This window comes from Mustela erminea, chromosome 5, assembly GCF_009829155.1.
Source record: "Mustela erminea isolate mMusErm1 chromosome 5, mMusErm1.Pri, whole genome shotgun sequence".
In the NCBI taxonomy this organism is placed as follows: Eukaryota; Metazoa; Chordata; class Mammalia; order Carnivora; family Mustelidae; genus Mustela; species Mustela erminea.
The window spans coordinates 46,468,801-46,495,781 of NC_045618.1; the positions used below are offsets into that span (position 1 = coordinate 46,468,801).

The window sequence follows — 26,981 nt, forward strand, 5'->3', positions numbered from 1 at the left end:
GTGCCGGGTGTGTCGGCCCTCCCAGATCTGAGGGACAGCGACGCGAGGTGTGGGACCCCGGTGGAGTCGCCCACGCCGCTGCACGCCGTCGTCCCAGAAGCCAGGGATAGGAACTACCCAGGCGCCCTTTGACCCACCCTTGGATTTGCCTTTGTCCCAGCTCCGCGGGCTGAGCCTGCGGGAATTGCCGAGCTGCGGCCTCCCTCCTGAACGTTTCCCTCCAAAACCGACTGCGTAGAGGGAACCATTGAACACCCAGGGAAACTGCATCTCAGCGTGCTGCACTGCTTGCCCAAGGTCCCACAGCCGGATCGGGTGAACCTGGAATTCACGTCTAGATCTGAAAACCAAAAGACCTGTCCTCTGCTTCTCAGCCTTCAGAATTCACTGCATCGCTTTAGTCTCTGGCCTCTCAGACAAGGGTCAGCAAGATCCTTCTTTGGAGTCCTGTCAGGAGAACCTGGAGAGACAAAAAATGGGGGAGACCAAAGGGGAGGTTGACCTAACTCGGCAGAAGGGAAGGGACTAGAGTTCCATCCCCTCTCCCAATTCACAGCCCCGTTAGAGAAAACCCCAGTTTGGCCTCATGGTCACCTGGAAATCCAAACACAGGTAATTGCTAACTCCTAGACCAAGAAGCCCTTCAGTACCCTGGCCCCCACGCCCATACCCTAGCTTCCTCCAATAGAGGAGCTTCCCCTCCTTCTCCAGGCTGAGCTGGGCTCTTGCTTCAGAGAAGAGGTGGTCCAAGACTTTGGATTGTATATATGACTTTGGGAGGAAGAGCAGTACTGGACCCCCATACACCACAGGGCTTCCCAGGCCAGGCACTGAGTGCAGACTGCTCCCAGGAATCACATCAAACCTCTGGTTGCTAGGAGGCCCAGACTGGGCCAGACGAACGAACAAGTATCTTAGAGACTTATATCCTCAGACAAGACTCCTAGTGCCCAGGACCTCATGGGATCCAGGAACTAACATGGCTGCTGAAGTTCAGGCCGCAGGGTCAGCAACAGTGGGACAGGAGACCTGGAAACCCTCCTTCATTCCACCTCTTCACTGTGGGCCCTTAGACAAGACCAACTCTTTGGCCTCAAGGATTATTTGCTGGATGAAAACATGAAATTTGCTTTTCTGAATATGTTTTCTCACGCATGAAATGAGAATCATGGTGAAACATCCACAACTGAAGGGGGTGTGGGAACCGCTCTGGGGATGCAATTCTGAGTGTCTGGGCACTCTACAAAACAAGCTGAGTTATCATTGTGTTTATTTTCTTCCTTTCTTTTTTTTTTTTTTTAAGTTATTTATTTTTTAGTAATCTCTACCCCAACGTGGGCCTCAAACTCAGGACCCTGAGATCAACTGAGCTAGCCAGGAGCTGGCTATTTATTTACTTTTTATAATTTTTTTTTACTATTTACTTTTTATATTTTTAAAAAACAGCTTTATTTACCTGAAATGAATATAACATTGCATACTAACTAACTGGAATTAAAATAAAAACTTAAAAAAGAAACAGCTTTGTTGAAGTATAGCCTACAGCCCATACAATTCACCCATTTAAAGTGTAAAATATAATAGTTTTTAGTATTTCCATGGATACGGATTTAGGATTTCCACGGATTTCCACCATCACCACAGTCAATTTGAAACATTTTCATCACATTCAAAAGAAACCCTGTGTAGTTAGTACTTGTGGTACCTGAGCATGGAATATCTTTCCATTTATTCAGATCTTTAAAAAAAAATTTTTTTTTTCACCAATGTTTTGTAGTTTTCTGAATATAAGTCTTGTGCTTCTTTAATTAAATGTATTCCTGGGGCACCTGGGTGGCTCAGTCGGTTGAGCTGCTGCCTTCAGCTCAGGTCATGATCCCAGGGTCCTGGGATCGAGTCCCGAATCGGGCTCTCTGCTCAGTGGGGAGTCTGCTTTTGCCCACCCAGCCCCCATGCCTGCCTCTCTGCCTACTTGTAATCTCTGTCAAATAAATAAATAAAATCTTTTTTAAAAAAATTAAATGTATTCCTAAATATTTCATTCTTTCTCATGATATTGTGAGTGGGATAATTTCTTAATTTCATTTTAGATTGTTCATTACCAATGTAGGGAAATATCATTGCTTTTTATATATCAATCTTATAGCCTCCAAATTTACTGAACTTGTTTAGCAGTTCTAATAGTTTTTTTAAATAGACAGATCCTGTCATCTGTGAAGAGAGATAATTTTGCTTCTTCCTTTCTAATTCAGATACTTTTTATTTATTTATTCTGCCTAATTGCCCTGACTAGAACCTCCAATACAATGTTGAATGGAAGAAGCGACAGCATGTATTTTGTCTTGTTTCTGATTTTACCAGGAAAGCATGAATACTTTTTTTTTTTAATCATAGCTGTGGGTTTTTCAGATATGCCCTTTGCTAGGTTGAGGAAGTTCCCTTCTATTTCTAGTTTGTTGAGTGTTTTTCTCGGAAAGAGGGTTGTGCTTAGTCAAGTACTTTTTGTACATCTACTGGGATGATGATATGGGTTTTGTTTTTTATTCTATTGATATAGTGTACTACCTGCTTTTCAGATGGTTAAACCAACCTTGCATTTTGGGGGCTAAATCCCACATACTTAGGTGCATGATTATTTTTCTGTGTCGCTGGATTTAGGTTTGTTAGTGTTTTGTTGAGGACTTTTTCATTCATATTCATAAAAATATTGCCCTGTAGTTTTCTTGTGATGTCTCTGTATGGTGCTGATATCAGGGTAATACTGGCCTCAAGGAATGAGTTGGAAAGTGTTCACTCCTATTTTTTTTCAAAGAGTTTGTGAAAAATTGGTATGAATTCTTGTTTAAATGTTTGGTAGAATTCAGCAGGAAAGCCAGGTCTGCCTGGGCTTTTTGTTGTGGGTAGTTTTTTGGTTTTGGTTTTGGTTTTGTTTTTTTTTTTTTTTTTTTTTTTACTAATTCAGTCTCTTCCCTTGTGATGGGTCTATTCAGATTATCTATTCCTGAGTCAGTTTTGACCAGCGCGACTCTTTAGGAATTTGTCTGTTTCATCTGTTATCTAATTTATTGAAATACAATTGTTTATAGTATTCTTCTATAATTCTTTTCATTTCCAAAAGATAGGTAATAATGTCCCTTTCTTCATTTCTGATTTTAGTTTTTTTTTTAAGATTTTTAAAAAGGATTCTCTAGGGCACCTGGGTGGCTCAGTGGGTTAAGCCGCTGCCTTCGGCTCAGGTCATGATCTCAGGGTCCTGGGATCGAGTCCCGCATGGGGCTCTCTGCTCGGCAGGGAGCCTGCTTCCCTCTCTCTCTCTCTGCCTGCCTCTCCATCTACTTGTGATTTCTCTCTGTCAAATAAATAAATAAAAATCTTAAAAAAAAAAAAAAAAAAAAGGATTCTCTATACCCAATGTGGGGCTCAAACTCATGACCCCGAGATCAAGAGTCATATACTCTATCAACTGAGCCAGCCAGGCACCCCTGATTTTAATTTTTTTTTTTTTTTTAAGATTTTATTTCTTTGAGAGAGAGAGCACAAGTGGAGTGCAGGGCAGAGGGAGAAGCAGGCTCTCTGCTGAGCAGGGAGCCCAGTGTGGGACTCCAACCTGGGACTCTGGGATCATGATCTGAGCTGAAGGCAGATGGCTCAACTGACTGAGCCACCCAGGTGACCAGCACCCCTGATTTTAAATATTGTTTTTTGTTGTTGTTTTAATTTAATTTTAGAGAGAGAGAGAGAGAGCATGAGTAGGGGAAGGGGCAAAGGAAGAGGGAGAATCCCAAACAGACTCTGAGCTGAGTTCTGGAGGCTGATATGAGACTCGATCCTCTGAGATCATGACCTAAGCTGATCTCAAGAGTCAGACGCTTAACCAACTGAGCCACCCAGGCACCTCTTAAATGTTTGAGGGTTTTTTTAAGATTTTATTTTTAAGTAATCCCTATACCCAACATGGGGCTTGAATTTGCAACCCTGAGATCAAGAGTGACATGCTCTTCCAACCAAGCCAGCCAGGCGCCAATGATTTAATTTTTTTATTTTTTTGGATTTTGTTTACTTGACAGATATAGACACAGCAAGAGAGGGAACACAAGCAGGGGGAGTGGGAGAGGGAGAAGCAGGCCTCCTGCTGATGAAGGAGCCACATGCGGGGCTCGATCCCAGGACATTGGGATCATGACCTGAGCTGAAGGCAGCTGCCCAACCACTGAGCCACCTAGGCTTTGGTCAGTCTAGCTAAAGGTTTGTCACTTTTTTTGGTGTTATCCATGAGCCAGCTTTTGGTTTCATTGTTTGCTCTATTATTTAATAGTCTTTATTTCATTAAGTTCTGCTCTGATCTTTTTTATTTCCTTCTCTCTGCTTTTTCAGATTTTTCAGATTTTCCTTTTTAAGTGTGTTAAAATGGAAATTTATTATTTTGAGACCTGTTAGTTTATTGTATTGAGACCTTTCTTTTTTCTTAATGTAGACATTTACACCTTTAAATTTTCCTCTAAGTACTGCTTTTAAAAAAATTTGTAAGTTATAAATTTATAAAATTTCCTGTAAGCACTGCATACAGATACATTACATGAGCTTTAATAGGTTGTATCTTCATTTTCATTCACCTCAAAGTGTTTTCTAATTTCTCTTTTGATCTCTTTCTTGACACATTGGTTATGTAGGAGTGTGTCATTTAATTTCTGCCTGTTTGTGAGTTTCTCAAATCTCTTCCTGTTACTGATTTCTAGTTTCATTTCACTGTGGTCAGAGAACACTGTTGTATTACTTCTATCCTTTTAAATTTATTGAGCTTTGTCTTATGGCCCACCATACCTCTATCCTAGAGAATGTTCCATGAGCACTTGAGAAAAATGTATATTCTGTTGTTGGATCGAATGTTCTAAATAGATGTCTCTTAGGTCTAGTTGGTTTATAATGTTTTCTTTTTCTTTCTTTTTTTAAGATTTTGTTTATTGATTTTGACAGAGTGAGAGACAGGGAGAGCAGGAACACAGGCAGGGGGAGGGGCAGAAGTAGAAGGAGACACAGTTCCCCACTGAGCAAGGAGCCCAACTCAGGACTCAATCCTAGGACCCTGGGATCATGACCTGAGGCAAAAGCAGACACTTAACTGAGCCACCAGGGTGCCTCTAAAATGTTTTCAAATCTTATATTTCCTTATTGATTGTCTAGTTGTTCTATCTAATTTTGAAAGTGGAATACTGAAGTCTCTATTATTTTGAATTGTCCATTTTTGTTAGTTTTTCTTTCATGTATTTTGGTGCTTTCTCATTAGGTACTTATTTGTTTATAATTATTATATCTTCCTGATGGATTGGCCTTTTTTGAATTATAAAATGTCCCTATCTCTAGTAACATTTTTTTTTTGTTTTAAAATCAATTTTGTCTGAAATTAAGATAATCATTCCAGCTTTCTTTTGTTTGCTATATGCAAATGATATATTTTTCCAGCTTTTCTTTTTTTTTTTTTTTTTTCCAGACTTTATCTATTTAGTTGAGAGAGAGAGTGAGTGCACAAGTAGGGTGAATGGCAGGCAGAGGGAGAGGGAGAAGCAGGCTCCCCTCTGAGCAGGGAGTCAGATGTGTAACTCCATTCCAGGACTCTGGGACCATGACCTGATCCAAAGGTAGATGCTTAATCAACTGAGCCACCCAGGTGCCCTCCAGCTTCTATTTTCAGTCTCTTTGTATCTTTGAATCTAGTGTGTCTTCGGCAGGCAGAATATAGATGGATCTTGTTTGTTTGTTTTAAATCAAGTCTGACAATCTCTGCCTTTCAGTTGAATTGTTTAATCCATTCACCTTTAATGTTATCATTGATATACTTGAAGATATACTCAACTTTTTGTTTTCTATGTGCTTCATATCTTTTATGGTCGTCTATTCTTTTACTGGTTTCTTTTTGCATTACATGAATATTTTCTAAGTTAGCATTTTAAGTCCTCAAATGATTTTTTAACAATTTTTTAAAATTTCCCTAGTGATTTCTCTAGGGCTTACCATACACACCTTAACTTATCAGAATCAACTTCAGATTTTTACTTCTTTCCTGCAATATATAGAAATGTTACTCCTATATAGTTCTCTTTCCTATGCCCTTTTTGTAGTCTTACTGTTAGGTCAGACCTATAAATTTTACAAGCTAAACAAAACATTGTTATCATTATGACTTTATATAATTTTATGTCTTTTTAAAGAAGTGAGGGAAGAAAAGAGAGCAAGTATGTATTTATCATTTTTATAATATTCTCTTATTTATCATTTCTGGTTGTCTTTATTCTTCTGGATTTCAGTACTTTAGCTCAGCTTTGCTCCCTCACAAACTCTATGTGCTCTTATTGATAAAAATGTTACATTTCTTTTTTTTTTAACATTACATTTCTGTGTGATAGACCTAACAATACATTATAAACAAATTGTTTTACATAATTGATTTTTTTAAAGATTTATTTATTTATTTGAGGGGGGGGGGGAGAGGGAGTATGAGCAGGGGGAAGGGCAGAAGGAGAGGGACAAGCAGACTCCCTGCTGAGAGGAGAACCAGATGCCGGCTTGATCCCAGGACCCAGAGATCATGACCTGAGCTGAAGTCAGATGCTTAACCAACTGAACCACCCAGGCACCCTACAATTGCTTTTTAAATAAGTTAAGAAGGGTGCATGGGTGCTCAGTCAGTTAAGCATCTGACTCTTGATTTCAGCTGAGGTAGTGATCTTTCACTTGGGGTCATGATCTCAGGGTCGTGAGATCGAGCATGGTGTCCAGCTCCATGCTGAACATCTGCCCCTCCTCCAGCTTCTCTCTCTCTAAAATGAATAAATAAACTCTTCTTTAAAAAATCAGTTAAGAAGAAACAAGGATAACAAAATTGCATTTATTCTATCTTCTGTAATTACATAATTACCTGGTAATTACATAATTATGGTTACTCTTTGGTTTTTTTGTGTGGACTCCCATTTACTCTCTGAGGTCTCTTTCTTTCAGCTTGATGAACTTCTTTTATTTCTTGTAAGGCAGGTTTGCTAGTAACAAATTTTCTCAGTTTTTGTTTACCTGCAAATTTGCCTTCTTTTTTTTTTTCAAAGCTGAGGGACCCCTAGACTTCTTTTTTTTTTTTTTTTTCATTTATTTATTTGAGAGAGACAGTGAGTGAGAGAGAGAGAGCACAAGTTAGGCAGAGAGGCAGAGGGAGAAGCAGATTCCCCACTGAGCAGGGAGCCTGGACGACGGTTTCAATCCCAGAATCCCGGGATCATGACCTGAGCCAAAGGCAGATGCTTAATTGAGCCACCCAGGTTCCTCTCCTTCATTTTTAAAATAGAGGTTTTTTGGGTATAGGATTCTGGTTGGCAGTTTTTTCTTTGAGTACTTTTTCTAGAAAAGATTTATTTACTTATTTGAGAGAGAGGGAGAGAGAGAAAGCATGAGTGGAAAGAGCAGAAGAAGTAGGAGAGAAAATCCCAAGCAGACTCCATGCTGAGCATGGAGCTGGGACTCAGGACTCAGTCTCACAACCCTGAGATCATGCCTTGAGCCAGAACCAAGAGTTGGTTGCTTAACCAGCTGCACCACCCAGGTGCCTCTTCTTTGAGGACTTTGAACATGTTATCTCATACTTTCTGCCTGCCATTGTTGCTGTTAACTTCATTTGGGTTCTGTTGTAAGTGATGACTTATTTCTCTCAAACTGCCTTCAAGGTTGGGGGGCGTCTGGGTAGCTCAGTCATTAGGCTTCTACCTTTGGCTCAGGTCAGGATCCTGGGCTCTGGAATCGAGCCCCACATCAGGCTCCCTGCTCAGTGGGAAGCCTGTTCTCCCTCTCTGACTTCCACGCCCCATGCTTGTGTTCCCTCTCTTGCTGTGTCTCATTCTGCCAAATAAATATATAAAACTTAAAAAAAAAAAAAAAGAGGATTCACTCCTTGGGGTGACTGGCTTACTCTGTTGATAGAGCATGTGACTCTTAATCTCAGGATTGTGAGTTTAAGCCCCATGTAGGGCATGGAGCTTACATTAAAAAAAAAAAAAATTCCTCCTTGTCTTTGGCTTTTGGCATTTTTACTATGACGTGTCTGTTTGTGGATTTTTTTTGAATGTATTCTATATGGAATTCATTGGGCTTCCTGGATATGAAAATCATTGTGTTTCTATAATTTGGGAAGTTTTCAGCTATCATTTCTTCAAATATTTTTTTCTGCTCCTTTCTCTCTTCTGATACTCCCATTACACATATCCTGATGTGTTTAATGGTGTCCCATTTCTCTGAGGCTCTATTAATTTTTCTTCATTATTTTCCTCTCTGTTCCTTGGATTATATAATCTCTATTGATCTATCTTCAAGTCTGCTAGTTCTTTCTTCTGCTAGTTAACATCTGTGAATCCCGACAATGTATTTTTCATTTCAGTTACTGTACTTTTCAACTCCAACATTTTCACTTGTTTCTTTTAAAATAAATTTTATCCCTTTATTAATATTCTCTATTTGATATGACATTGTCCTCATACCTTACTTTACTTCCTTAAACATATTTGTAATAGCTAGTTTCAAGTCTTTGTTAAACTCAACATCTGGTTGCTTTCACAGGCAGGTTTTTTTTTTTTTAATTTTTTATATTTTATAAACATATATTTTTATCTCACAGGCAGTTTTTATTGACTGCTTTTTCCCCCAACATATAGGTCATACTTCTTCTGTTTCTTTGCATCTCTCATAATTTTTTTGCTGCAACGGCAAATCCAGCCTCTCACCAGTTTCTCTGACCAAACAACTATAAATTGGAGGTTCTCATGATCCCCCTCCTCAGATTTTAACTTGCTAGAGCAACTCACAGAATTAAGAAAACAATTTACCTACTAGATTACTGGTTTATTATAAAAAGATATAACTCAAGAACAGCCATATGGAAGAGATACATAGCCCAAAGTGTGTGGGAAAGGATGCTTTCCATACTCTCTCTGGGTACACTGCATTCCCTGCATCTCCAGGCATTCACCAGTCCTGAAGCTCTGAACCTCATCCTTTTGGGTTTTTATGGAGACTTCATCATTTAGGCATGATTAATTAAATCACTGGCCATTGATTCAACCTCCAGGCTCCTCTCCTCTCTGGAGGTAATTAGAATCATCCTATACCAGTAATGATAAATCATGTAGATGTATGTACTCTTGAAATGAGGTGATGAAAAATGCAATATATCATCTATGTAGTTTTCCTCTCAAAAACATATTACTCCAGTCTAATCACAAGAAAAATATCAGATGAGTCCTAGTAGAGGGATGTTCTACAAAATATCTTACCACTATGCCTGGGGCCTTATGAGCACAGAGCTAGGGCCTTATGAGCATAGGGTAACTGCATAGACTGCCCACCCATGAAAACCCACCTGTCTACAGCAAACCTCACACTTAATGGTGGTCCAGTGAAAGCTAAGACGAGAAGAAGAAAAAGATGCCCACTATCATTGCTTCAGTCCAATGTCTTTATTAGATTTCCCACCCAGTTAAATCAATCAAGAAAAAGAAATAATAAAAAGTATGGATTTATAAGGAGAAAACAATGTTGTCACTTTCAGATGAATATGCTTGCATACATACAACATCCAATAGAATCTACAATCATTAGAACCAGAGTTTAAGAGTGTCGAATGCAAGAGTGATAAATAAAAGTCATTTGCGTTACTATATACCAATAATAAGCAATTATAAATTGCAATTAAAAAAATCTATACTAGTCGAGTTGGTGGCTCAGTTGGTGGAGCAAACAACTCTTGATCTCAGGGTTGGAAATTCAGGTCCCACCTTGGTATAGAGATTACTTGAGAATAAAATCTTTAGAGGCACCTGGGTGGCTCAGATGGTTAAGTGTCAGACTCTTGATTTTGGCTCAGATCATGATCTCAGGTTCATGGGATTGAGCCCAGGGTACCAGTCTCAGCAGGGGTGTCTGCTTGTCCTCTTCCTCTGCTCCTCCACCCCCTGGAATAAATAAATAAAATACTATACCTTGGCTAATTGAATATAAATTTAAAAAAAAAAATCTTTTTTAAAAATAAAATAAATCATACTCAAAGTTCTAATTTAGGAACAGAGACCATCAGAATGTGTCTAGTTGACCAAGACAAAATTTAGATGTCAGGCAGCTGAGTCTCTGCGTTGGCCCTTAAAGGTTGCCCCAGAGCAACGTTTTGAACACTATTTCCGGAGTCTGTAGGGTCATTAGTCAGCGTCATTTGCATACCCATAATACATTGCAAACAGTATAATTGTTTTTCAAGTAAAAAAAAAAAATTCCTTATTTGACTTTTCTAAGTGTGGGATGTTATTTTCAGAATTCCTGGGATAAATTTCTGCAGGCACAAACTCTTGTAATAAAGAGCCACCCTCGGTGTATTAGGAGTTATATTTACCTGAAAAATGAGTTAGGTGAGCTACTTTTCAATGCTCTGGTTTCTCTTCAGATCGTATAAATCTTTCGCCTTTTACTAAAGATTTCCGTGGAGAGGAACAATTCTGAGTTTTGACTCAATTTTTTGAGGCCTTGTTAATTAGCAAGGCTATTCATGAAGGTTAAAAAGGAGAACGATGTGGTTTCAGCAGGATTTAAGAAGTGTCTAGGTTTTTGCAGCGGGGCATATTATATGAGAATAGTTAATCTCTTGGAGTGCTATGTATAGAATGCGGTTGTTGAGATGGTTGTTTATGTTTTCATTTTGTATAGTTTTGCTGAAATATGTTTTTTTTTTAATTGCATTGACCTTTAAGTTGGTGTATTGAGTTGGTGTGTCATCTACCTTACTCTCTTGGCCTAGTATGATTTTTTTGTTTTGTTTTTTAAGATTTTATTTATTTATTTAACAGAGAGATCACAAGTAGGAAGAGAGGAAAGAAGAGAAAGAGGGGGGAAGCCGGCTTCTGGGCTAAGCAGAGAGCCCAGGGCGGAGTTCAATCCCAGGATCTTGGGATCATGACCCGAGTTGAAGGCAGAGGCTTAACCCGCCGAACCACCCAGGCACTCCAGTATGATTTTTTTCTGGCCTTTCGTGGTACTTTATTCTGTGAGAAGTGAATAACTTTTTCTGTACCTAAGGGGTTCTGAATATGCAGTGTGCATACCACATCTGTTGTGGATTGGGTCTAGGACTTTTCAGTACCCTATCTTCTCTAACCCATGGAGTCAGACACTAAAGCTCACTTTCTTTTCTTTTTTTTAAATTAATTAATTTATTTGACAGAGATCACAAGTAGGCAGAGAAGCAGGCTCTTCGCTGAGCAGAGCCCGATGCGGGGCTCGATTCCAGAACCCTGGGATCATGACCTGAGCCGAAGGTAGAGGCTTTAACCCACTGAGCCACCCCGGCACCCCTAAAGCTCACTTTCTATGTTAAGGAACTGACTCACACAAGGAGGCTGAGAAGAGATCTTATGATCTGCCATCTTCAAGTTGGAGGCCCAGGAAAGCAGGTGTGCAGTTCCAGTTGAAATGAAAAACTGAGAACCAGGGGAGCCAGTGCTGTAAGTCTGGGTCCAAGGCCCAAGAACCAGGAGTGCCAAAGACCAAGAACAATAGAAAATGTGTCTTCCAGGGACGCCTCCGTGGCTCAGTTGTTAAGCGGCTGCCTTCAGCTCCGGTCATGGTTCCAGGGTCCTGGGATGGAATCGGGCTTCCTGCTCCGTGAGCCTCCTTCTCCCATTGTGGTCTGCTTCCCTCCTTGTGCTCTCTCTCTGTCAAATAAATAAAAATCTTTAAAAAAAAAATGTGCTTCCCAGTTCAAGCACAGAGAGTAAATTTGCTCTTCTGCCTTTTTGTTTTCTGTTTGGGCCTTCTGTTCATTGGATGATGCTCACTGCAGTGATGAGAGTGATCTTTCCTCACTCCACTAATTCAAACGCTAATCTCTTCCAGACACACCCCGAAATGATGTTTATGACCTATCAACTATCTGAACTTCCCTTAGCTGACATACAAAATGAACCATCACAGGGGCGCCTGGGTGGCTCAGTCCTTAAGCGTCTGACTTTGGCTCAGGTCATGAACCCAGGGTCCTGGGATTGAGCCCTGCCTCAGGCTCCTTGCTGATGGGTAGCCTGCTTCTCCCTCTCCCACTCGCCGGGCTTGTGTTCCCTCTCTAGCTGTGTCTCTCTCTATCAAATAAATAAATAAAATTTTTAAAAAATAAAATAAAATAAAATGAACCATCACAGGGGTGCCTCGGTGGGTCCATCAGTTAAGCCTCTGCCTTCAGCTCAGGTCATGATCCCAGGGTCCTGGGACTGAGCACGGCATCAGGCTCTCTGCTCAGGAAGATGCCTGCTTCCCCCTCTCTCTCTGCCTGCCTCTCTACCCACTTGTGATCTCTGTCTGTCAAATAAATAAATGAAATCTTTTTTAAAAATTCTAATTAAAGGTTTCTATGATCTTTTTGTTGTTGTTGTTTTTAGGGTATATCTTCTATTAAATATCAGTATGAATTGTTGCCAGGAATGGAAGTGCCAGCCCCATCACAAACAATGAAATTGAAACTCCACCTTTGCAATCAGACATGGGTTCAAGCTTTGGATTCAGAAGCCCTGGGAACTCCACGACTCTAGGGAGCATGGAATGCTAAAAACAAAAGTTAACCTTCCTTTTGGTTCTCTAACCAGTTAAAGCTGCTCAAGACCTTTCCATAACGAAGCAGAGAAATGTCCAGAAGGTGAAGGTCCTTTAAAGCTTAGGAGCAGGGAAACACTCTTCATAGCATTCAGATTTGCTCCTTTCCTATTCCATCAGTATCTTCGCCCCTGGACAATGCTTGTGAGCCTAGCTATTATCATAGGGGGGACCTTTGCATGTTCATGGATCTCTAACTTCTCATTACACTGAGAAATATAAAAAACATGCAAAAAGTATTAAAGCAAATGTATGCACAGATGAACCCAGCAGACATGACTCTAAGTGAAAGCAGCCAGTTACAGGGGCTACATGTTGTCTGCTTCCATTTATATGAAATATCCAGAATAGGTACTTTTTTTTTTTTTTTAAAGATTTTTTCTTTATTTATCTGACAGAGATCACAAGTAGGCAGAGAGGCAGGCAGAGAGAGAGGAGGAAGCAGGCTCCCTGCAGCGCAGAGAGCCCAATGTGGGGCTCGATCCCAGGACCCTGGGATCATGACCTGAGCCGAAGGCAGAGGCTTAACCCACTGAGCCACCCAGGTGCCCCCAGAATAGGTACTTTAGAGACAGAAAGTAGAATAGTGGTTTCCAGAGGCTGGGGAGCAGGGAGTGTTTATGTGTGTGTGTGCTGCTCATGGGTAGAGTTTCTATTTGAGGGGACAAAAATGTTCTAAAATTAGATTGTGGTGATGATTGTACAACTCTGAATATAGTAAAAACCATTGAATTATACACTTTAAATGGATGAATTGTATGGCAAGTAAATCATATCCCATAAAGCTGTTTTAAAATTGTAATAACCTTTTATTTTTTTTTATTTTAAATTATTTATTAAAGATTTTATTTATTTGACAGAGAGAGGGAGGGAGGATGCAAGCAAGGGGAGGGACAGGCAGAGGGAGAGGGAGAAACAGGCTCCTGACCTAGCAACACCCATGTATCATGACTTGAGCAGACTTTAACCAATTGAGCCACCCAGGTACTCCTATAATAGACTTTTTAAAAAATTAAGATGTGAAATTTAAAATATATGTCACATCTGATTGACTAGTTACAAGCAAAGGAACCAGCAAAGTGAGAAAAAAGTGCCAATTTAAAGAAGGTGTCAAAGTTGGGAAGGAAAATGTTTATATATATATATTCAGCTAGAAGAAAACAAAAAGAGCTGTAATTTACTTTTTCAAGGTTGCTCAGTTGCCACAATAGTTAGGGAACCCTTGCAAGCAGTTCAGATCTAGTAACAGCACTGCCGAAGAAAGAAAAGCACATTTTTTTTTCCTTGGGTGGGGTGGGTGGGGTGGGGGGTGATGTCTTTTTTAAAATTTAAATTCAACTAATTAACATATCGTGTCTTATTAATTTCAGAGGTAGAGTTCTGTGCTTCATCAGCTGTCTGGAACGCCCAGTGTTCATTCCATCCAGTGCCCTTCTCAACGCTCATCATCCAGATAGCCCTTCCCCCCACTCTCCCCTCCAGCAAGCCTCAGTTTGTTTCCTATGACTAAGAGCCTCTTATGGTTTGTCTCCCTCTCTGATTTCATCTTGTTTTATTTCTCTCAGGTTTGTTTCATCTGCTAACCAGAATCAACAAGCACATCAAAGAACAATACATAGGGAACAGCACATTTTTAAAGCCTAATAAGGGTGGGGTGCCTGGCTGGTTCAGTTCAAAAAGCATCTGTCTCTTGATCCTGGGATCATGAGTTCAAACCCCACACTGGGTAGAGATTACTTTTATTTTTCAAAGAGTCTATTTATTTGACAGAGGGAGATCACAAGTAGGCAGAGAGGCAGGCTGGGGGGGGGGGGGGTAGGGGGCGGGGAGCAGGCTCCCCGCTGAGCAGAGAGCGATGCGGGGCTCGATCTCAGGATCCAGCATGACCTGAGCCGAAGGCAGAGGCTTTAACCCACTGAGCCACCCAGGCGCCCCTAGAGATTACTTAAAAAAATAAATAAATAAATTTAGGGGCGCCTGGGTGGCTCAGTGGGTTAAAGCCTCTGCCTTCGGCTCAGGTCATGATCTCAGGGTCCTGGAACCGAGTCCCGCCTGCCTCTCTGCCTACTTGTGATCTTTGTCTGTCAAATAAATAAATAAAATCTTAATAAATAAATAAATAGATAAATAAACATTAAAAAAAAAAAAAAGTAAAAGCATAGGATAAAGAGACCCGGGTTCTGAAACTGGAATACGAGATTTCATCTCCCAAAGCAGCAGCGCAGCAGCAGGTGGGACAGGAAACCTGAGGCCAAGCACGCCGGCTCCCATTTTAAACAGGATACCGAGAGGAATTCTTCTCAAACGGCAGACGAAAATGCAGAATGGTGAAGAGTGTATACCCTGCAGGTGCACGGTTAAACCAGGACCAACGAACACCCGTCTGCCTACCACGCAGCTTAGGAAAGAAATACAACTCTCGCGTGCTCTTCTCAACCTGACCTCTCCCTCCCCACTGAAGGGAGGAACCACCGCCCTGAATTTTGTATCAGTCTCTTATTTGTTAATTTTCTCTTGTTCAATTTAATGACAGTCTTTACTCGACAGAAAACAAACTCAGCTGTACAAATACTTCAAACATAAAGACCGAGTCCCTTATCAATAGGCGTTTAGGTCCAGTCAATCCTCTTCTTCGCCCCCTAATGGAGACGCCGAGGTACAGTGTGAATATTAACCTATTTTCCGAACCCAAAGAGCGGCGACTCGATTATTTGCATACCCACAGTGCACTGCACTGCACACGGTACAAACTTAAAACAATAAAACTTAAAAATTCTTTCACCTGTGTGTGTTTTACATTTAGATATATAATTACAGAGTAACCTAAAATTTTTTATTCAGGCAGTGAATCTTGCCGTTAACCAGCCACCATCATTGTACTAGGAGTTTCTTTTACCTGAGGTGTGAGAAAGAGACGTTAGCATTATACTCTGGTTTCTCTTCAGATCGCATAAATCTTTCGCCTTTTACTAAAGATTTCCGTGGAGAGGAACAATTCTGAGTCTTAACCCAATTTTTTGAGGCCTTGCTTTGGCGAGGCTAATTTGTGAAGTTAAAAACAGACTTATGTGGTTTTAAGTTTTGCAGAAGATGGCGACGTGACTTTGTGGCTTATAACGGACTCGAGTGCTTTAATGCTTTTTCCATTTATATGTTTTCGGTTGGGTTTTGAGAATTCAGTCGTTTGGTTGCAAGTGCTGGTCCGTCCTTTTTACTTATGGTTCTCATGTCGGTGGTTTAAAAACTTGGTCCTGTGTTTGTCTTAGTTTTGTTTCTTTTCCCCTATGTGTGTGTATTGAGTTTGTTCACTTCCACATATGAGTGAAGTCATATGGTATTTTTGGTTTTGGTTTATTTTGCTTAGCGTAATATCTAATATCTAGTTCCATCCACGTGTTTGTAAGTGACAGGATTTCATTCGGGTTTAACGTTTTACGAGTCAGTTACTTCCTCTCGTCAAGTAGAAGCAGGGGGTTTGAAGTTTTGTTTTGTTTTTTGGGGTTTTGTTTTTTTAAAGCTGGTTAACTAAGAAGAAGGAAAGTGTATGAGGTTGATTTTTTTTAAATCTAGTCCAAGATCTTTAATCGTTAAATCAGTATAGAAGATTAAAAGTGCTTGTATCATCTTTTTTGGTGCTAAATCTTCTAAATCCAGTGTGTATTTGTACGTTGTGTATTTCATTTGGGGTCAGCTGCTCTACAAACGCTCAACCAGCACGTGAAACTAATGACAGTATTGGGCAGCACAGGTCTTGTATTAATTACATTGCCCCAACAGCCCAGTTTAATAGATCCTTTCTCTCTTCTTGGAGGTTTGGTTTCTTTTCCTAGATTTTGGTTATTAGAATGATTTTACTCACAAAGAGTGTATGCAAGACTTTCTTTTCCTAAAGTGTAGAATGGAAACCGCTGGGTCAGGGCAGGTAAATGTAATAATTTGTCTCAGGAGTTAATGTACCCATTTCCACTTCCATCAGCGGCATTTGTGTATTCCTATAGCTTCTTGTCTTCACTAGCCGTTGGTTTGCTGACTTTTATTTTTGCCCATCTGGTAGACATGAAATAGTACCTGACAGTTTTAATGTGCATTTCTCTAATTACTACTGAGGTTGAATATCTTTTTGAAGATTTTTTTGGCCATTATGGTTTAACTTCATTGAAGTGCCTGTTTGTGTCTTTTGCACATTTCCACCCCCTTATATTGTGAATCTTTGTCTTAGTTAACACAACCTCTAGACTCTAGAGACTTTTAAATTTTTTAAAAGATTTATCTATTTTAGGAGTGCCTGGGTGGCTCAGTGGGTTAAAGCCTCTGCCTTCAGCTCAGGTCATGATCCCAGGATTCTGGGATCGAGCCCCACATCGGGCTCTCTGCTCAGTGAGGAGCCTGCTTCTTCTCTCTCTGCCTGTCTCTCTGCCTCCTTGTGATCTGTCTGCCAAATAAATGAATTAAAAAAAAAAATTTTTTAAGTTTAAAGATTTATCTGTTTTAGAGAGAGAGCGCACTCGAGGGTGAGGAGTAGAGGGAGAGGGAGAGAGAATCCTCAAGCAGACTCCACACTGAGTGCAGAGCCTGACTCTTGATCCCACAGCCTTGAAATCAGAACCTGAAACCAAGAGTCTGACACTTAACCTACTGAGCCACCCAGATGCCCCTATAGAGGTTGCAAATAGTAATTTGTTGTTGGTTATATGATGCAGTTAACTTCTTTCTGTTTTTAGCTTCCCTCTCCATTCTTCTTATAGTATGTCTTGGTGAACTGGTCTTAATTTTAATGTCAAATCGATTTTTTTTTTCTTTCTGACATGTGCTTTTTTGGTGCATTTTTATAAATCACTACCTCAAGTTATTAAGGAAATTCTATCTTTTAAAGTTATGTCTTTCATATTTAAGTGCTTGGTTCTTCTGGAACTGAATTCTTGTGCATAGTGTGAAGTGTGGATCAATTTTTATCCACTCTCTGCCCCCGACTGATTTATTTATCAGTTTATTTATCCTGGCACTGTTTATTTATCAATTGGTGTCTCCTTTCCCACTGATCTTCAGTGACAACTTTGATATACACCAGCTTTCCTTATGTACATGGCAATGTTTTTGAGCTTTCTCTATTTTTTTCTTTTTCTTTTTTTTTTTTTTAAAGATTTTATTTATTTATTTGACAGAGAGAAATCACAAGTAGATGGAGAGGCAGGCAGAGAGAGAGGGGGAAGCAGGCTCCCTGCTGAGCAGAGAGCCCGATGCGGGGCTCAATCCCAGGACCCCGAGACCATGACCCGAGCCGAAGGAAGCGGCCCAACCCACTGAGCCACCCAGGCGCCCCTCTCTATTTTTTTCTTTTTCTTTTTTTTTTTTTTTTTTTTAAAGATTTTATCCATTTATTTGACAGAGATCACAAGTAGGCAGAGAGGCAGGCAGAGAGAGAGAGGAGGAAGCAGGCTCCCTGCCGAGCAGAGAGCCCGATGCGGGACTCGATCCCAGGACCCTGAGATCATGACCTGAGCCGAAGGCAGCGGCTTAACCCACTGAGCCACCCAGGCGCCCTCTATTTTTTTCTTAAATCAGTCTACTGAAGTATGACTGAATACGAAAAGCTGTACTATTTAACGTTTACACCTTCTTAAGTTTAGAGGTAAGTATACACATCCATGAAACCATCTCCACAGTCAATGCCATAAACATTGTGGGCTTTCTATTCTGTTCCTTTCAATACTATACATCTTACTTGCTATGGATTTAAAATAACATAAAACTCGAAATCCTACAGGCTTAGTTCCTCTTGTTTTCTTTTCAGGGGTAATTTGGCTATCCTTTGGTCTTTAAAAAATGTTTAAAACTGCCTTGTCAATTTTCCTGAAAATCCCTGTTGGATCTATATTAAACCCATAAATTAATTAAGGAGAATTGAATCTTGTTAATGGACAGGATTTGTCTCTCCATATGTTTAAGTCTTCTTTGTTATTTTTCAGTAAAATGTTAAATGTTAAAATGTTAAAAATGTCTACTAAAGATCTTATACCCTTTGCTAATTTTGAAAGTTACATTTGAAAGTTGCTACAGTGCTCTTGTAGCTAAATGTAGTTGACTCTGGGGCATCTGGCTGGTTCAGTTGGTAGAGCATGTGACTATCTCAGGGTTCTGAATTCAAGCTGCATGTTGCGGGGTAGAGCCTATTAAAAAAAAAAAAGTAGTTGATTCTTGTGTAGAACCTTATATCTGGCAATCTTACCTACTCTTTCATTAACTCCAATAAATTGTGTGTAGATTCTTTGAATTATCTATTTACAAAATCATATTATCTGGGACCTTTTCATTTCTTCCTTTCTATTATTTAGATTTATTTTCTTTCTTATTGAGCAGTCAGTCTGTACAATGTTTATTATATAATAAGTAGAAATGAGTTCAGTGGACCCTTTTTTCTGAAGCCTATTATAAAAGCGTGCTTTCAAATGCTTCTCCATTGAGTTTGATATGTCCTTTAGGTATTATATACATTTTATGGGGTGAAGGATGTTTACTTATATATTACTTATATTTACTAAGAACTTCTACTGAATCTATTAAGATATGATCATATGGTTTTTCTTTTATTTAAAAAAAAACCATTTTTAAAAAAGATTTTATTTTTTATTTGAGAGCGAGTATGAGCAGGGGGAGGAGCAGAGGGAGAAGCAGCTTCCCGGCTAAGCAGGGAGTCTGACTTGGGGCTTGATCTGGGACCCTGGGATCTGACCAGATCCCAAGGCAGATGCTTAACTGCTTAACACATTGAGCCACCTAGGTGCCACTTTTTTTTTTTTAAGATTTTATTTATTGATTTTTTTCTTTTCCTTTAGATTGTTAATGTGATGGATGGCATTGCATGAACAAATGTTGAGCCAGTCTTGCATTTCTAGAATAAATATGTTTTAGACAAGATAATATAAACTGGGTTGTTCAAACAACAAAACTTTACTTCTCAAGGTTCTAGAGGCTGAAAGCCTGAGATCAAGGTGCCAAATGATAGCTGCTGGCCTTGCCACTCCCCCAGGTTGCAGACAGCTGGCTTTTTTTTCTTTATTTTTTTTATGGGTTTTTATTTATTTATTTGAGAGAGAGAGTGAGTGAGAGCGGGAGAGCAGAAGCAGGGGGAGAGGCAGAGGGCGAAGCAGGCTCCCTGCCCAGCCAGGACTCTGGGATCATGACCTGAGCTGAAGGCAGATGCTTAATGATGAAGCCACCCAGGAGTCCCTCACAAAGGAATTTTAGGGGGCACACAAATACTCAAGCCACTGAAAAACCCAAATTGGTCACATTGTATTTTTTAAACATTCTTGGACTCAGTTTGTTGACACTATTAGACTTTTTTTAGACTTTTATATTTAATTTCTCTAGTGAGATTTGCCAGTGAAAATATTACTTTATTGTTCTCTCCTTGTCTTGTTTTATTATCAAGGCTATAGAAACTTCTAATGAGCTGGAAAGTATTTTTTTTCTCCACCATCCCTCTTTTTTTTTTTTTTTAAAACCTCCTGATTTTGTATCAGGCTGGAATGATCTAGTTGTTACTTGAATGTTTGCCAGCAAAGCCATCAAGTCCTGATATTTTGCTAGCGATTCTTGTCTTTTATAACTTGTTTTTAATGACTTTCAGGTTTTCTATTTCATGAGTCACTTTTAAGTTATATATATATATATATATATATATATATATATATATATATATACATATGTATATATACGTATATATGTTATATACTTATATCTAAGTTATATCTAGGTTTTATATGTTATATATGTATAATATATATGAACATTTTCTGCAGTTTTAAAATGTATTGGCGCACAGTTCATATTCTCTATCATTTGACTCTGCTCTGTTGTAATGTCCTTTTTTTCATTCCCTGTATTATTTATTTATACCATCTTTTTTTTTACCTTATAAATCTTGTCAGAAGTTGTCAATTTTATTAGTTTTTTTCTCAAAGAACCAAAGTTGGAGTTTAATGATCCTCTCTAGTGTATCTTTTATCACCCCACTATTTTCTGGTTTTATCTTAAGTATACTCTTCTATACTTTTTTGGTAGTTTGTCTATCGTTTTAAGAGAAATTCTTGTGGCATTCAGCAAGGTGACTTAAAAATTCATTTTGGGGGAACCTGGGTGGCTCAGTTGGTTAAGCCTCTTTTTTTTTTTTTTAAAGATTTTATGTATTTGACAGAGGAAACACAAGCAGGGGGAGTAGGAGAAGGAGAAGCAGTCTCCCCACTGAGCAGGAAGCCCGATGCGGGGCTCCATCCCACGACCCTGGGGTCATGACCTGAACCAAAGGCTCAACAACAGAGCCACCCAGGCAACCCCGCATCTGACTCTTGATTTTGGCCAAGGTCATGATCTTGGTACCTTGAGGTCGAGCCCTGTGTCAGGCTCTGTGCTGTGTGTGGAGTCTGCTTCAGATTCTCTCTCCCTCTCCCTCTACCCTTTCCCCCTCTCCCTTTCTCTCTCTCTCTCAAATAAATAAATATTAATTTAAAAAAACAATTAAAATTCATTTGGAAAAGAAAATGGTCTATTACAGTGATGCTTTGTTACTATACCTCGTTTCTCATGTCCCACTTGATTTTATTCTTATTTTGCTTTTCCTCCCAGACTAGAAGCTTCTAACAGTCTCCGCCTCATCTTTTCTTGTATGCCCTGGCCTGAGCCATGGAATAGCACTTCCCAGGAAATGTGGAAGGAAGCAGCAGGAGGACGACTGTCTTCCATTAAGTGGTCTCAAGAGGAGCCAGTCTTCTCTGTGAGGAGACAGAGGTTTCTCCCTGCCTGCCTCACAGGGTTTGGTGAGAAGCAGATGAAAGGATGATAGAAAAGGAAAATGTTTAAAAGTGATGTGTAAAATAAAGCGTTGCTCTAATCTTCCCAAACAGGCCAGTAACACAGAGGCTCCCTGCAGAGCTCCTCCCTGTGTCTTCAGGACAGATAGGACCTTCTCTAGAAAGGCAGAGGCAGATAAGACACAAACACACGCGCACACACACACCCCAACATCTGCTCCATATTGGAGGCTTGAGGTAACTTGTGCCTTCCACACTGAAGAAACCCCACTGCCCAGCCAGTCCCTGCAGTCAGAACTGTGGGTACTGCTCTAGCCACACCATGTCACAGTGCAAATGGCGCCTCAAGGAGGCAAGGATGGGGCCCTCCGGTTAGTGAGGACACCTCACTTTGGGTCTTCAGAGGGTGAAGAGATTACTCCCTTATGCTTAGCCTAGCACACAGCTGAGAAAGCAAGCCCAGGCACTCACTTCTCTTTCCTCAATGTCTGAATCAGCCCCGCTGGGGGAAAGTCCCCTCACAGCCCAGAACCTCGGTCCCAGCCCTTCTTGGGATCCCCCACCGGCAAGCGCTGGCTGCCTCTCTTTCCAAAGGACTCCCTACGAGATGCCTGTAGCATCCAGCCTTTCTAAGAAAGTCCTGGAGGGTCTCCAGAACACATAGGAATTCAAATTACACTCCCTTTCCAGGACATTGGGACTGTTGTCTAGGGGAGCCCCTTTCCTATCAATGGAGCCTCTTCATTTTCTCAAGGGCACTTTACCTTCTGTGGGGATGCAGGGGACTTTCTGATCCTTTCTCTCTCTCTCTCTCTCTCTCTTTTAACAGATGTATTCAGCCATTAGGAGATATTTATTTGGGGCATTTTTTTCAAAGCTCTTATTTAAATTCCAGTTAGTTGGGGCACCTGGGTGGCTCAGTTGGTTAAGCATCCAACTCTTGGTTTTGGCTCAGGTCATGATGTCAGGGTCCTGGGATGGAGCCCCACACCGGGCTCTATGATCAGCGGGGAGTCTGCTCGAGATTCTCTCCCTCTGCTCCTCCCGCTGCTCGCTGCTGCTCATCTACTCTCTCTCTCTCTCAAATAAATAATCTTTTTAAAAAATTCCAGTTAACACACAGTGTCATATTAGTTTCAGCTCTACAAACACTGATTCAGACTTCCATACATCAGCCAGTGCTCATCACAAGCGTCCTCCTTAATCCCCGTCACCTACTTAACCCACCCCCACCCTCCTCACCTCCCCTGGTAACCATCAGTTCTCTCTAGTTAAGAGTTTATTTCTTGGGTGCCTGGGTGGCTCAGTGGGTTAAGCCGCTGCCTTCGGCTCAGGTCATGATCTCAGGGTCCTGGGATCGAGTCCCGCATCGGGCTCTCTGCTCAGCAGGGAGTCTGCTTCCTCCTCTCCTCTCTCTGCCTGCCTCTCTGCCTACTTGTGATCTTTCTCTCTGTCAAAAAAAAAAAAAAGAGTTTATTTCTTGGTTTGCCTTTCTCTCACTTGCTCTCTTTTTTTTTTTCCTTCGCTCATTTGTTTTGTTTCTTAAATTCCACATGTGAGTGAAATCATATGGTATTTGTCTTTCTCTGACTTATTTCACCTAGTATAATACACTCTAGCTCCTTCCATGTCATTGCAAGTGGCAGGATTTCATTCTTCTTTATGGCTGAATGATCTTCTTTTTAAAAAAATATATTTTATTTATTTGACAGAGATCACAAGTAGGCAGAGAGAGAGAGGAGGAAGCAGGCTCCCCACAAAGCAGAGAGCCCAATGTGAGGCTCAATCCCAGGACCCTGGGATCATGACCCAAGCCAAAGCCAGAGGCTTTAACCCACTGAGCCACCCAGGTGCCCCTGAATAATATTCTTGTGTGTGTGTGTCTACCCACCACATTTTCTTTATCCATTCATTTGTCCATGGACACTTGGGCTATTTCCATAATTTGGCTATTGTAAATAATGCTGCCATAAACACAGGGGTACCTGTATCCCTTTGAATTGTATTTTTGTGTTCTTTGGTAAATACCTAGTATTGTGATTTCTGGATCAGAGGGTAGCTCTATTTTTAACTTTTTGAGGAAACTCCATACTGTTTTCCATGGTGGCTGCACCAGTCTGCATTCCCATCAGCAGTGCAAGAGGGTTCCCCTTTCTCCACATCCTCTATAGCATCTGTTGTTTCTGTGTTGTTGGCTTTAGTTTTTCTGACAGGTGTGAGGTGAGCGCTCATTGTAGTTTTGATTTGTATTTCCCTGATGATGACTGACATTGAGCATTTTATCATGTGTCTGTTGGTCATTTGGATGTCACCTTTGGAGAAATGTCTGTTCATTTCTTCTGCCCATTTTTTATTTTTTTAAAGATTTTATTTATTTATTTGACAGACAGAGATCACAAGTAGGCAGAGAGGCAGACAGAGAGAGTGGAGGAAGCAGGCTCCCTGCTGAGCAGAGAGCCCGATGTGGGCCTTGATCCCAGGACCCTGAGATCATGACCTGAGCCGAAGGCAGAGGCTTAACCCACTGAGCCACCCAGGCGCCCTTTTCTGCCCATTTTTAAATTGGATTATTTGTTTTTTGGGTATTGAGTTTTTTTTTTTTTTTAAGATTTTATTAATTGGAGAGAGAGAATGAGAGAATGAGAGCACATGAGCAGGGAGAGGGGCAGATGGAGAAGCAGATTCCCTGCCAAGAGGGAAGCCCAAGCAGGGCTGGATCCCAGGACCCTGGCATCATAACCTGAGCCAAAGGCAGCCATTTGACAGACTGAGCCACCCAGGCACCCTGGATGTTGAGTTTTATAGGTCTTTTATATATTTTGGATATTAACCCTTTATCAGATGTCATTTGCGAATATCTTTCTCCCACCAGTAGATTGCCTCTCAGTTTTGTTGAGTGTTTCCTTTGCTGTGCAGAAATTTCTTATTTTGATGTAGTCCCAATAGATTGTTTTTGCTTTTGTTTCCCTTGCCCCAGGAGACCTATCTAGAAAAAAAGTTGTTGCAGCTGATGTCAGAGAAATTACTGCCTGTGCTTTCTTCAAGAACTTTTATGATTTCAAGTCTCACATTTAGGTCTTTTTTTTTTTTTTTTTAAGATTTTATTTATTTATTTGACAGACAGAGATCACAAGTAGGCAGAGAGACAGGCAGAGAGAGAGGAGGAAGCAGACTCCCCGCTGAGCAGAGAGCCCGATGTGGGGCTTGATTCCAGGACCCTGGGATCATGACTTGAGCCAAAGGCAGAGGCTTTAACCCACTGAGCCGCCCGGGTGCCCCTCACATTTAGGTCTCTAATCCATGTTGAGTTTACTTTTGCGTGTGGTGAGAGTATTTTCATTCTCCTTTCATTAACTTTCATTCTTCTGCATGTTGCTGTCCAGTTTTCCCAACACCATTTGTTGAAGAGACTGTCTTTTTCCCATTGGATATTCTTTCCCACTTTGTCTAAGCTTCATTGACCATATAACTGTGGGTTCATTTCTGAGTTCTGTTCTGTACTGTTGATCTGTTCTTACGCCAGTACCATACTGCTTTGAAAACTGCAGCTTTGTATATAACTTGAAGTCTGAAATTGTGATGCCTCCAGCTTTGCTTTGCTTTTTCAAGGTTGCTTTGGCTAGTTGAGGTCTTTTGTGGTTTCATACAAATTTAGTTTTGTGGAAAATGCTGTTAGTATTTTGAAAGAGATTGCATTAAATGTATAGATTGCTTTGGGTAGTATGGACGTTCTAAATTTGTTCTTCCAATCCATGAGCATGGAGTGTCTTTCCATTTCTTTGTGTCGTCTTCAATTTCTTTCATCAGTGTTTCATAGTTTTCAGAGTACAGGTCTTTCACCTCTTTGGTTGGGTTTATTCCTAGGGTTTTTTAAATTTATTTTTAAAAATTTAAAAAAGAGGGCGCCTGGGTGGCTCAGTGGGTTAAAGCCTCTGCCTTCGGCTCAGGTCATGATCCCAGGGTCCTGGGATCGAGCCCCACATCGGGCTCACTGCTCAGCGGGGAGCCTGCTTCCCCCTCTCTCTCTCTGCCTGCTTGTGATCTTTGTCTGTCAAATAAAAAAAAATAATAATAATAGTAATAAAAATATTTTGTTTATTTATTTGAGAAAGAGAAAGCAAAAACAAGCTCTCGGGCCTTGGCAGTAGCCTGAGTTGCCCCCAGGTCTGTGAGCTGCCGAATCTTCTGGCTCCTGATCTCCATGACAGCCTGTTTCATGGCTTGCTTCTCCTTCAGAGCTGGCTAGATTTTCTCCATTTGCTTGCCGAGGAAGTCTGTCTTCCTCTCACAAAAGTCTTTGGCATCCTCAGGTGTCTTTTCTACACAGTAGCCTAGTCCACAAATGAGTACACGTTCCACATCGTGTAGCTTCTCAGGGACACACAGAACTTGTCAGTGGGATGAGTGATGCTTTCCCCTTGTTCTTAAGCACATTCACAGTCCCTGGCTTCCACGTACTTGGTCTGTACCCCATGACTTGGACAATGGACGTGGACAAGAACTCCACTTCCTGTTTCGGCTCATTCTTGAGCATCTCTAGCTGTGGCAAGATTGGTTTGATGTTAACTGACTGCCCCATTTTGGGCAGGAGGACTGACTATCTTATTTATTTATTTTTTTGGTGCAGCTGTAATGGGATTGATTGCTTAATTTCTTGTTCTGCTGCTTGGTTATTAGTATAGAAATGCAACAGAGCAGCACTTGGGTGGTACTGTCAGTTGGACATGTGACCCTTGGTTTCAGCTCAGGTCTGATCTCAGGGTGGTGAGATCAAGCCCCGCATTGGGCTCTGCATTCAGCGGGGAGTCTGCTTGAGCTTCTCTCTCTCTCTTCCTGTGCCCTTCCCCACAGTGTGCTCTCTCTCTGAAATGAATAAATCTTTAAAGAAATGCTGCAGATTTCTGTACATTGATTTTATATTCTACAACTTTATTGAATTTGTGTTTCGGTTCTAGAAGTTTTTTTGGTGGAGGTTTTCTATATAGAGTATCATGTCATCTGCAAATAGTGAAAGTTTTATTTCTTCCTGCAGATTTGGATGCCTATATTACTTTTCGTTGTCTGATTGCTGAGGCTAGGAGTTCCACTACTATGTTGAATGAAAGTGGTGAGAGTGGACATCCTGTTTTGTTCCTCACCAAAGAGGAAAACTCTCATCTTTCCCCCATATAGAATGATAATAGCTGTAGGTTTTTCACATATGGCCTTTATTATGTTAAAGTAACCTACTTTGTTGAGGAATGTATCCAGGAATGGATGTTGAATTTTGTCAAATGTTTTTTCTGCATCTGTTGAAATGATCACATAGTTCTTTTTTTTTTTTTTTTAGATTTATTTATTTATTTTAGAGAAAGTGTGCACGCATGAGTTGGGAGAGGGGCGGAGGGAGAGAACAGATGCCCTCCTGAGTGCAGAGCCTGATGCAGGGCTCAATCTTACGACCTCGAGATCATGACCTGAACTGAAATAAGAGTTGGACATTTACCAGCTGAGCCACCCAAGCCCCATGAAATG

At 40.7% G+C, this 26,981-nt stretch overlaps 2 non-coding genes and 1 pseudogene across 2 annotated transcripts; 2 read left to right on the forward strand and 1 right to left on the reverse strand.

Annotated features, from left to right (window-relative positions):
• Nucleotides 1-450: 450 nt before the first annotated feature.
• Nucleotides 451-26,049, reverse strand: LOC116590075 (annotated as a pseudogene).
• Nucleotides 10,446-10,563, forward strand: LOC116592102. Its single transcript, XR_004286296.1, has one exon. It is a non-coding gene; the product is annotated as a U5 spliceosomal RNA (small nuclear RNA).
• Nucleotides 15,583-15,698, forward strand: LOC116592101. Its single transcript, XR_004286295.1, has one exon. It is a non-coding gene; the product is annotated as a U5 spliceosomal RNA (small nuclear RNA).
• Nucleotides 26,050-26,981: the final 932 nt, after the last annotated feature.